This window comes from Lissotriton helveticus, chromosome 3_1 (assembly GCF_964261635.1).
Source record: "Lissotriton helveticus chromosome 3_1, aLisHel1.1, whole genome shotgun sequence".
In the NCBI taxonomy this organism is placed as follows: Eukaryota; Metazoa; Chordata; class Amphibia; order Caudata; family Salamandridae; genus Lissotriton; species Lissotriton helveticus.
The window spans coordinates 365,366,054-365,379,357 of NC_136061.1; positions in this window are offsets into that span (position 1 = coordinate 365,366,054).

The following is a 13,304-nucleotide window of genomic DNA, read 5'->3' on the forward strand; positions in this document are numbered from 1 at the left end:
GTGCTCAAGCCCCACCCATGCCTGTCTTGTAGCATCGGTGTTAAAAGAAGATGTTTCAGGCTAAAGCACTGCACAGCAGCAAACCTGATGTACACTGCATTTCCGTGCCTGTCTTTTCCTCTCCTGCCATCTCAATGCGGTTATTTCTTTTTTATATATTTTTAATTTTGACATTACAAAAACATTCAATTCAAGACATATCAAAGACTTCTATATTACTTACATAAAAATCTGTGGCTCATGATATAATTTACAAGTTACGTATTCACCGTTCAATAGCATTTTCCATCCATATAAACCTTCACATTTCATCCACGGTAGCAGCCACAGTTTACTGCCATAATTATTCATGGCAATCCGACGTCCCAATACTACGAGTTTTTTTCTTTTTACATTTCCTCGTACTGCCCGTTTCCTTCCTTCTGCTCCACTAACTGCTTTATGAACTGATGAAGGTTTAACTTGGATATGAGGGTTGTTCCCCAATTTATACTGAGGATCCTTGGAGGCTTCAGGGCGGCCTGTCAGCGTCTTTGTTAGATAATTGTGTTAGGGATGTGTCCCACTCATTGATAGGCTGCTGTGCAGTCCTAGTTCCTGCAGTTTAGTCTCCGCCCACCTACATTGTTCTCTATTCCATTGAACCAGGGGCGGGCCTCTTTCTCTTTCATGTGTGCACAGCATAGATATTAATCTTTTCCCCCAAACTAACGCCAGATTTGCCAACCTTTCACGCTGTTTTGATCAGGAGAGCAGACCAAGAAGGGCTAATGTAGGTTTCAAATACAGCTTAAGGTTGGATACTTGTCGGATCTGGTGGCTCAGTGGACTAATGCATCCACTGTGGGGGCCTGTGTTTGACCTTGTGGTCACAGGTTTAAATCCTGGCGGGTCCACTCAACCTTTCATTCTTCTGAGGTTGATAACATGAGTACCATTGAGTTGGGTAACAATAAATACTTTTTATTCAGCGCCAAGACACCTGTTGTGGTGAATGTGTGCTTTACAAATGCTTACATGCTGTTACTTAGCTCCTTACTAATGTTGCATATATTCGACTAATAAGTCATCAATGTGGGACAGACCCCAAAACATGCAGAAGGCCAGATTTGTTTGCACTACGTGTAGGGCCTGTGTCTGGTGTCTTCAGAAACATCCTGTGTAATTTTGTAGAAGTTAGATACGCATGATGTAAAATCAAAGCTGTTTATTTTTTTGTAACAATGTATAAAATTTCCCATCCTCATTTCATTCCCCAAATGTCTTTACTCCCCCTACCCCCTCAGTGGTAGATATTGTATGGGCATTAAGCATGGGCTGAAAATTTGTTCCGCTCGCGAAATTTGCAGATTTTTGGCAATTTCGCGATCCGTGAATCACGCGAAATTGCCAAACAATCCGCAGTTCGCAAGCTCGCAAATTTGTTTGCTTGTTCGTGCTTCTAAAATACAATCTCGCGCGCGCTGCGTTGACTTACCTTGATTCTGAGTTTGCCGAGTTGTTTTCCTCCCGAGAACAAGATGGCCGCCCCCAAAAACGACCGCTTGAGTAAGTTCGCGGTAGCCGCGCTGAAAAAAAACCTACAAACACGCCAAAATAAAAACAAATTCGTGGATTTCGCGAACCGCAAATTCGCTTTCACACGAATTCGCGGACCGCGAATTCGCAAATTTCGGCCATACTTAATGGGCATTTTCATGTCAAAGGGGATTTTTAGTGCGAGCGATCAATCTGGATAAGCAGTACCTAGCAACTGCCAGCAATCTGGGGTATTTAAAATATTTATTAAGAGCTTCCATTAAGCAACCAAGGGTTGATTTAGTGTTTGGCGTATAGGATGCTCTGTTGCAATGCCAATGAAGTACCAGTCTGGCAAATTCTCAGTCTGCCCACCCAATTTTGAGTCGGGCTTACTGCCAGGTTAAAGCCGACAGAGTAAAATGTATTCCGCCTGCGTAAGTTTCCTCCGATGGCCCGAGGGAGTAGTGGCCGTCAGAGGTAAGCCATTTGACCACGACAGTATTTGAAGTCGCGGTCGGATGGCTTTTTTGTTACTGTCTGTTAGCACCAGAAATATCCTTACTGAGCGGAGAGTAAAAATTATAAAAATGTACTCCCACACCTTGGAATAAAACTCTCATGATGTAGGGCCATTAGTAAAATTTAAAACTTTTAAAAGTTTGGTGTAATAATCTGTCACAAATAATGAATACACACCAAACTTTTAAATGGCTTTGGTGGTTCATACAAACCCACAGAGTTCACCACAGGGCCAGCTGAGAACTCTAAATTTGGTGTGCGGAGTAAAGGCAAGTTGGTGAACATAAAGTCATCCACCACTCTAACTACCTTTACTCCATCCGCTGAAGCCGGAAAGAGTCCCAAAGTATGTCTGCCCAATCCCGGCCGCCAGGCCATACTCTAAGTGTATGGTGCATTCGACAGCCATCTTGCCAGGCAATGTAGCCACATATTTAAACTCTTATTCATGCACACAAGGCCTTCCTCTGTCATGGGAATTTGTAGTTTATTCAGCGCGCATCTTAGTCCACGCCACTCCCCCCTCCATATTAAGTCAGTTAGCATACTATGATTTCTCCCCAAATAGGCTCCTAGGCAATTTCTCCGGCATTGTGGCAAAGTGACACAGTAACCTTGAGAGAGCCATCATCTTCACCTCTGCCATTCTTCCCAATACCGAGAGAGGAAATCCCTTCCACAACACAATAGACAAGCTAATTCTGGCATTGAGTTATTTATGCTCCCTGCTATAAAGTCTTTTTCCACACAATATATTTGGATGCCCAAGTATCTGAATTGTATATTGTTCCCATCAGAATGCGGCAGGTGCTAATCTTTCAAGATGGGACTGGTCGATTTGAGATATGGGGAATATGGAGGACTTCATGTGGTTCACCTTCAGCCCACATACTTCTTTGAATTCTATAAACATCTTCTATCACATTAACAAGTATAGTAGTACATCATCTGCCTACAGCAAAATGACTTGTGAGCTTGGGTCGGTCACCCTGTCCCATCTCCCGGACATTTGTCTACAAACCGCTGCCTGCACTCCATGCCTAGGGCAACTAGAGTGACAAAAGTGAGCAATCCTGTTGCATTCCTCTTTCAAGTTCCCATCCCTGAGATATAGTCTTACCTGTCCCAACTCTGGTCATTTGGTTGAGTGTACAAGAGTCCAACCTGCTTGAGGAGCACCTCCTTTATCCCACTGCCTCTAGAACTGCGCATAAATAGTCCCACCGCAGAGTCAAAAGCCCTCTCCATGCTGAATGATACAAGAGTAGGTATTTTTTGCAACTGTGGCCATTTCCATGACATCAGGAAGGCATCTGGCATTCAGGGCTGTATATCTTTTAGGGATCAAACCAGTTTGTCTTGGGTGAACCAGGTCTTCTGGAGCAGGGTTTATTCTTTTTGCATTAACCTTGGCTAATATCTTGTAATCAAGATTGAGAACAGATGGGGGGCGATACACTTTAATCAATTTACGTTCCTGTTTTGATGGAGCACAGTTGCAATTAGTGCCTCTCTTGTAGTCTGCAGAAGTGCACTCATCTCACGTGCCACTTCACTTTTAATCTGGGTGCCGCCATATAATATGTAATATAGAACACCTCTACGAGCCCGTCTCCACCTAGCGTCTTGCCATGTGCTAGTCCCATAACGGAACTTCTAACCTCATCTAGCTTTGAAGTGGACTCTATCTCCTGAGCTGTAATTGGGCACAGGAGCTGTAATTGGGCTCAGTTTTTAACTCCAGTCTTCAGAATATATTCCTTATTGCAGGCATTCATGTTTTTGCACAATGTCTGGTAATATTCAGACATTTCTCCATTTATTTATTTTTGGGTGCTCACAATATACCCATCTGTTATTTTCACTGCTGTCATCTGTTTTCGGTCTGCCTCATTATGTACTAGCCACACAAGTAGGATACTGGGCTTGTCACCTTCCATATGTTAAAAACAACAACAAAAGCAGACCAGGTCTTGGAAAGGTGTGTCACTATGCCACTGACTCTGAAACATTAAGATGCGCATGTGTATAAATGTTGTTGGAAGTTGTTGGACACACAAGGCTAGGAAAAAGTCCCATCAGACCACCCAGTCGGTGGATTTTACGTCATGTGGGACTTGCTGATCAGTCATTCCCACACTCAGCCATATAGTGCTGTAGTGGAAAAGAATGTCAGCGATCCAGCCATGATAGTTTGTCATGAAGTGGACTCAATAAAGTGCAGTGCTCTAAGATATTATGGTGAATTAAAAATGGCTACGCTGGCCCAGAGAGAAGGTGCATACTGGAGTCAGTGTGTCAATAGTTAAAAACACGCCAGGTAGGAAAGTTGTGCTACCCCGTGGCGTTCGTGAAAATCGGTCGACATGTTTCTGCTTAAGGGGCAATTCCCCAGCTTTCTTCAGGACCTCAGTTTTATATTCGCTACTGCCACTGTAACCACAAGTGATGTTTGGTGATTAACACTTTAAATCAGTTTCCTAGTAGACCGGACAAATACATATCTACCAGGAACTAGAACGCTTAGACGTCCACTGGCGGAGGAAAAGTATATCTTCTTCCTATCAAAACAAAAAAGAATTTTCGTTGTTGCACAACAACATTAAATAGCAGACACACAACTGCCTGAATACAGGGTATGCGCATAGAACAACACAAGCATGAATTAATTTTGCATTCTGCATATATAGACTAGAGCATACTAGCTCAATCACTCGGAGGCATTTCCTCCCGGTGATACTCACCCAGCTTTGTGTGGGTGAAGGCCTCACCTCACCCGGCAACCGCTCGGGAGCATGAGGCCCCGCTCTGCAGTGTAGAAAAAAGATAGAGTGAGTACACAACTCTACTGTATCTTAGCCAATTGCTACTACACTATTAACCCAACAAACGTGTGATAGGTGCCCACATGCCAAACACAAGCCCACATACATCTCCACCCCAATGCACCTTAACATAATGCACATGCTGCAAAATACATAATAACACATAACCCAATGTGGACCCTTAAAAACACCCCTAGGCATTTCAGAGTTGGTATATGGGTTCCATAGTAAAACAAGGCTTAGTAAAAATGCTAGTTTGTGACCTCACTGAATGCTTTAGTTAAATGCCTATTTAAAAGCTTATTTGAAACCTCTATTCTAGATTTAAACATGGGGAACTGATTTTGGCCCACAAGGGACCAAACCGGTAGCCCAAATATATCAATACCCATGCTGGCAGAAAATTAGTTTCCTGACCTATTGCTCATAGGTAGTAAGGAAACAAACCAGAGAGAGACAAACTACTTGCTTGTTTCAGAAAAATCAACTGAGATGTTGGTGGTTTGGAGGGGCGCTCACCTGTCCGTCGGTGCCCCTGTCGAAACACCGAGCGGATGTGGAGGTGCTGTTAGGCGCGTCTTAAGCCTTTAAATAACCACCGACGAGTGGTGATTAACGCGGAAAGGAACAGGGAAAAGGAAAAAGAACAGGGCATGCGCATACAAGGAGACGCTATACCAGGGCGCATGCGCAGACAGGTCCCGAACTGTCGGCGAATGTTAGTTAAACAATAATTACATCGTACATATTCCTCTTTGGAATCTAGTAGAAACAAATAAATGTATTGGAAAAAGCACCCTACAAAAATGCTGCGCACAATCTAATGTCTGACTCGAAATTACCGCGCATAGCCAAAGCGGGGAACACTATTCCCTGTGTCATGCGCCCAATACCAAGAACATAAGAATGGGCTCTGCGAGTGGTTTGAATATTAAAGATATATCTGGCGTGTATGGCCAGCCATGGGACACATCTGAGTGGTATAATATATCTAATTTGATTTCTTGTCATAGTGAAGAGGTGCGCACTAGATAACTATACCCATCTGTTATTTTCACTGCTGTCATCTGTTTTCGGTCTGCCTCATTATGTACTAGCCACACAAGTAGGATACTGGGCTTGTCACCTTCCATATGTTGTCTAGCCATTGCCTCCATGTAATCTAGTGCGCACAATCTATTCGGTACTTCCCAGTGCTTTGCGTTGGCTGCTGCAAGGATGTTCATGTATTGTAGTCTCCAAGCCACCTCCCCCTCGAGCATGCTTATATTTGTCCCTAATATTTCAATTTCATATTTCAATGTAGACTTAACTCCATGTACCGTTGTGATGCAGGTGCCACATACATTGGCTTGAAAGGCATCCCATTCAATATGGGCATCCCCTGTCAATCCGTCATTCATATGAAAGTATTGTGACATGTGTGTGTCGCTCTTGTCTCTCGGAATACTCTGTCACTTTAGGGCTTCTGTTCTCACCGGTGAGTGATTCAAAGCTGTTCTACAAGCTGCTATGTTTGTATGAGAGTGATGTGTACGTGCTTGCAGTACAGTAACAAGTCGAGTCTAGAATACAGGTTATAAACTTTTTTCTCCAGGATGTAATGCCGAGCAAGCATTCATCAGACACCAGCGCAACAATCATTCCTCAAGGGCAACATAGTCTATGGTCGTGGAAGTGTTGGGGATCTATCCAGTGTCTTGTTGGGGGCACTGTTGAAGTCCCCGCCCCTTATTGATGTTGTATGGGCAGGTATTAATGGATGGAAGGTGTGCAGAAATTCTCCCTGTCCTCTGCACTGGGTAGGGAACTCCAAGTCTAATCCATGTTGTTGCACTATGTTAATCCATCATGTGGTTCCAAGGAATACCCAGCACAAAACAATTGGCCTAGAACTTATTCCCTTCAGACGTTGTTATGCGGGTCTTCTGCAGAAATGCCCCATCTATCCCATGTCTATGGTGGAAGGAGTGTCTCTAGTCTTATACCTCTTAATAGGATTCCTCATACCTCTCACATTCCACATCAGGAATTTATATGTATTACTGTCTCCCATACTGGGGGGAGTACAAACAGCCATGGGTCAGGTAGGGCTTATATTGCTACTGATTGCATATGTAATAAGCACACGCTCGTAGTGCATCGCATACATATCTTAATGCGTTAACTACCTTCTGGCAGGTCCCCTTGTATTTAACCATGTTACCACCACAAAGCCTGATGGTAAAAGTCTAGTATAAACTACTGACAAATGTTTGGACAGGGCAAAGCTAAAAAATGTCAGGGCCCAGTCAAAGAACGTCAACTGAAACGTAGCCATTCTCTGTGCTCTTGGGGTCTTTGAATGCAGGATGACTTATAGTCCTAGTGTCTTTTGGAGACCCCTCTGCCACGACAGGCATGTTCCCAGTGGGTGACCTTTCAGCACCAAGGCGCCGTCCGTCTTTCAGGATATCATCAGATCCATTCTCCAACTATCTACAAAATGCACACAGGCACAGTTGTCCAACCCACCCACAAATCCCCCACCCACCACCTACATTCTTGACCGAGAAAAACACCTACACAGTAGGTGATATCAAATCATTAGCTGATGAAGGAGTCACTACTGGTACCAAATCCATCTCAAAGTCACCGATGCTGGACTCCGCGTTGGAGCCCAGGCCTGAGCTTTCCAAGTCAGAGGAGCCGCCAGGGACATCTTGTGTAGCTCTCCTCCACCGGGGCAGTTCCTCCGCTGTATTCAGTTGCTCCCTTCCTGCTTGGTTCAATATTGGTTTGTAAGTTATTGTTCTAATATTATTGTCGCTCTTCCTTCTTTTTGCTGGTTGTTCACGGTTGGAGCCTGCTGTCGAATCTTCTGTTCTGCTGCTTTCTTATCCAACCATATTGTTGCTTCTCTGCGGTCTGTGTAGAAATGCGCGTTGCTATTGCCAACGAAGCAAAGCTTCACTGAAACAGTGGATATTTAAGACCCAGCAGTTGTCAGTTTGACATTTGAGGAAGTGTCTGAAATCTAGGGATCTATTTAGTTGCTTTTGGTCTACAACAGTGTAGTCCGGAAAGAGTAAGGCACTACTTCCTCCAGGTGTCCAATGGGCAAGCTCCTCTTACCAATTGTAGAATAGTGTCCCTGTCTCTATAGTATAAGATTCTGGCCAGCGCAGGTCTAGGGGTTCAGTGTTGTAGATGGCACCTCTCAATGGAGAAGAATTTTGACTGTCCTTTAGGTGCCACATGCGTTATAAGCCACTGTTCCAAGAAGAGCTTGGTGCTGTGTCACTCAACTTTCTTCAGTTGTCCCACAGGCCTGATTTTATTCCTTATGGAGTGGCCACTTGCTTCCTTTAGCCTGTGCTCCACCATTTCTTTTCTAGTTATGTATTCTGCCCCCGAAGCTCCTGCATCACCAACGCTGACTCCACCTCAGTGACTATATCAGAGAGTATATGCTGCTCCACTCTGAGCAAACTGAAGCTAATGTCCACTCCACTAATGAAATGAAATGAAAATGTGTTTTATACAGCGCAAATAGTTGCCCGGGGGCGTCCTAGCGCTATGACTATATGGTGCTCTGTTCAGTGAGGAAGAAATGCAGGGAAAGGCAGGGACCTATTTATTGAACAAAAAAGTTTTCAGCTGTTTCCTGAAGGATGATAGATCTGGGTTGGATCTAAGGTCAAGAGGAAGGGTATTCCACAGCTTAGCTGCGTTCAGGGAGAACGAACATCCTCCCGTTCTTAGTCTTCTAACCTTTGGGACAGCTGCCAGAAAAGCATTAGCTGAGCGTAGTTGCCTGCCGGGAAGATACGGGGTAATTAAAGGAATATTAATTGCAGGCCCAGTTTCCCAATAGGACTCATGGGCAATGCAAAGGGACTTAAAACTGATCCTATCTCGAACCGGAAGCCAGTGTAGGCTTCTCAAGCCTGATCTGGCAGAAAGTCTGCGTAGAATTTCCAGTAGTGTGCGAGCTGCACAGTTTTGGATAATCTGCAGCTTCCGTAATGTTGACTCAGGAGCTCCATGATAAAGGGAGTTTCCGTAATCCAGCCTCGAATGGATCAGTCCCTGTACGACAATTTGTTTTGCTTTGAATGGTATCAGAGGAAGGATCTTCTTTAGAATTCTAAGAAGGCCTAAGCAGGTGGCCGCTAGCTTAACAGCTTCAATGTCCATCTTCAAAGACCTATCCAGCCAAATACCTAGGCTCTTTATGGCTTCTTTAGGTATTGGAGGTGGACCTAAGCAGACAGGCCAGATCGATTCTACCGAGGCAGGTGCCGATCGCCCCAGTAGCATGAGCTCTGTCTTGTCCCCGTTAAGTTTGAGACAAGACCGTGTCATCCAGTCTCTGACTTCGCTCAGACAGCCCTGCAGGTCTACCCTGGCTGAAGGGTCCTCACCCTGCGCCAGGGAGACCACCAGCTGAGTATCGTCCGCATAGGTAACGATCTTAATACCAAATGGGCGGACGATCTCAGCCAGCGGCCGCATATATACGTTAAATAACGTCGGGCTGAGGGAGGAGCCCTGCGGGACCCCACAGCCCAGAGATCTACTTGTGGCGATGGAATTTCCCTCAAAAACCTGAAAGGTTCTGTCACTCAGAAATGACTTAAGCCATTTCAGAGCTTCTCCCTGGATACCCATATGATGGAGACGTTGCAGCAAGATGTTATGATTTACCGTATCAAAAGCGGCACTCAGATCGAGGAGGATCACTGCCACCGATCCTCCCCGATCTAAGATACCTCTGGTCTCCTCCATGACTGCTAGCAAGGCAGACTCCGTCCCACGCTTGGGGCGGAATCCCGTTTGCGAAGGGTCAAGCAGCAAGTTGTTTTCTAGGAAATTTGTCAATACACAATTAACGTGTTTCTCTAGAATCTTGCTGAGCCAAGGGAGGAGGGAAATAGGACGGTAATTACTAAGATTGTGAGGGTACATATTGGGCTTCTTTTTGAGCGGCCGCACCTTGGCCTGTTTCCACTCTAGTGGGACCATGTTGGTAGAAAGTGAGGCGTTTAATACCTCCAGTATGACTGGAAGAATGATATGACTAATGGCCATCAGAGAGCTCGGGGGGGCTGGATCGCTTGGAGAGCCCGATTTTACTTGCATCATTAACGTGGCAAGTAGGTCAGAATGTAGTCGAGGGAGATCCACCAACAAAGGGGGACAGTTGTCCAAGGTGTCCTTCTCAAAATTCACCCGGGCTTCCACTGGAGCATTAACATCAGTGGTTGAAAATGAGGAGTAGATAAGATTAACTTTGTTGAAAAAGAAGTCCGCTAAAGCATTGCAACGAGTGTGTGAGTCCTCGTTGTCTGCAGGGGGCTGGGGTAGTGTGGTGAGACTTTTTACGATCTTATAAATCTCCTTGGAGTTAGAACTGACTTCGGAGATTTTCTGTGTGTAATACAATGCTTGCGCACTCTTTATTGCCTTTTTATAATCACTGATAGAGTTTCTGTACAGAGTTTTGTCTAGCTCAGAGTAGCTTAAGCGCCATTTCCGCTCCAGCCTCTTGCACTTACGTTTAATATTCCTGAGCTCCTCCGAGTACCATGGAGCCGAAGTCCTAGATCTTTTTAGGGAGGTTTTCCTGATAGGGAGGGTGATGTTCAATGACTTAGTAATCCAGTTGTTGAATTTGTCATTGGCAACCACAGGATCGGAAATAACAGATGGTTTTGTGGCTTGTAGTTCGTTGACCCACTTATCTAGTGGGAGTTTGGACCAATTCCGGACAGCCCGTGACCCTATGGTCAGTACAGGAGGCTTAGGGATATTCCAGACGAAAGGGACTAACCAATGGTCGGTCCACGGGAGCGCAATCGGGGGTTCTACCTTTAGATCAAGATAATTACTAAAGACAGGATCTAAAAGATGGCCCTTAATCTTCGCTTCCAGGGCCTCCCGGGAGGCAACAATGGTCTTGTATATTGTGTCAAACTTGTCTTTGTGGTTCTCATCAGACTGACCATTTGGAGAGTCTGGGTTCACATCCTGTCTGTACATGGTTTTTCCCCCGACACAGAGTCGCCTATTCAGTTCGTTTAAGTTTGCCCATTTTGCACTTGATCCTATCACATAAGCTGGAGGCTGGCCGATGTTCCTGCCTACCTCCTGTTCATCATTCAAGCCCACCTTTTTGCTGTTACGCTTGCAGCGCAGTGTGCCTAGAGAAGTCTCCCACATCAGTATGACCAGTGAGCTATCATGAGCAGTATAGATTGAGCACTTTCCTGTTGTTAGGGGTAGAGGTTTGAGTAACTGTGTACTGGTATTCGGGGCAAAGTGCGCTCTTTGTATACTTATGCTGCTTCCTCGCTCTTGGTATCCAGCAAGACATGTTCTTTATTTTAGCTTAGTCTTTAGTGGTGCAATATTGTTGCTGCACCAATTGTGTCCCCCTGGGCTCTTTGTTGTGTATGAGGTACTTCTCACTCTCCACAGCCTCCTCTGAAGTGCCCAAACTCTCACGGTGTAACTCAAGCAGTGGCAAGGGGTCCAGGAGAAGTCCTCCTATTGGGCTCAGCATTGTACTTACTTTCCCCCTCGTAACGCCGAGCCTCTCCTCATGCTCAAAGGGGCTTTGAGCACCCCACACAGCAACGTTTGGGCTGTCAGCTCACTAGAGCTCCTCCACCATGAAGCCTGAGACACGGGCAACCCCATTCTTCAACCACACCCAGGCTCCTGCTTCAATTCAGCCACATGTCTCCCATTGCACCACTCCTACCATGAGTTTGGCCTTGCACCAGGCGCGCAACACCCATAGGACTCAAAGGGCTTCAGCGCTCCCCCCAGCCCCCCTATGCGTCGTGTGTGGCAGCCCAGGATGAAACAGCTACCGGGCACACACACAGCCGCTCGAGCACTTCACAGGTCTTTTAAAGACCATTTGCATGTTAATGAGGCCTTGCTGTTGTATCACCCCTTCTAAGAGCCCCTGCAGCTTCACTCTGCCTATTGCTTAACCCCTTCTGTGCTTGTGACGGAACCACTCCGTCACGAGCCACAGGCACGCTGTGCTGGTGACGGAGTGGTTCCATCACGGTGCGGCCGCCCCGCCTACGCGGCGTCAATTCCACGCCTGTGTGGCCGTTTTATTGAGCGGGCGGGGTCGTGACGGAGCCACCCCGTCACAATCACAGCGCGCCCGTGGCTCATGATGGAGTGGTTCCGTCACGAGCATGGCGGCGCCCCGCCGTCCCCCTTCCCCCAGCGCCGCGGATGAAGTACCGCTGCGGCCAAGGGGTGAAAGATTCAGCCACCCCCCCCCCCCGAAAATTGGCTCTAGTTGCGCCTCTGCCATGCACGCCTCAATGTGTAATAGGGATCACGCAAGCCACAGGACCAGCCAGGAAACCCTCCTCCCTCCAGTGCCACCCGTGACTGGGAGCTCACCTCCAGAAACGAGCACCGTTGAACAGCTTCTTCATCGAACAGTTGCAACCAGCAGTCTAGGGTCTGGCACAGCCACAAGCACAGGGATTGGTGGGATTCTGCTTGTGGCATGCATGGGAACTCGGCTTCAACATGTCTAGTCAGCCAGGCTTCCCAAGCCACGCCCACCACTGTTTTTTGATTTATCTGCCTTTTTCTGATGGAGGTACGGTTTGCTTTACTTTACCCATCCCACTGTCTTCATCTCCTTGTTCTTGCTATTTCCTCATGAGTTATGGATAGCATCTTTTAATTAGGTTATTTTTTATTGATTTTCAGTCAATTAAGTGCCTCGTTTCACAATATTTCTCTTAACACTAACGTGAAAACTTTGTAGTTATCTAAGCCCGATTTGGAGTTTAGCAAAGAGGGTACACCATTGCCATTGCGACAGACTCCCCTCTGGACCAAACCTTCGGTCTGCCTGCCTGATTTACAGCTGTGCGTCCCTTCAGTATCACCACAGTGTCACGCACAAGGAAGCCTAGGCTGGCTCTGTCTCCAAGATAATGTTCTGATGGCCCAGACTCCACAGAGCCTTTGGAGTTTTGGCAATTCTACCGCCCACCTGATTTGGAGCAGTGGGTCTATTGGGCAGTTTTCACTGTTCATCACCTCTGGGTAAAACCTGACGGAAAGGGACATGAAAACATTCAAATGGACTCCACACTAGAGGAGACAGCTCCCATGTTGCAGGGGTCAATTAGTTTTTGCTTTTTCAGAAAAAAACTCATACTTTGGGAGTTTGTTTTTGAAAACCCAATAACATGTTAAAGGTTTGGCAATCGTCCATCAAATTGACTGCACCGTCCAATGACTTGAGATGTCTGCAGGGCCAGTGGACATCTCTAAATGCAGAGCACGGGTACAGTTTCATGTCCACAGAGTATACGAAATACAACTATACTCCGCACTTTAAATCAGGCCACTAGCTTTTTATTTAGTTGCATGTGTTTCCTGTCTCTTCTTATATCTCACTATATC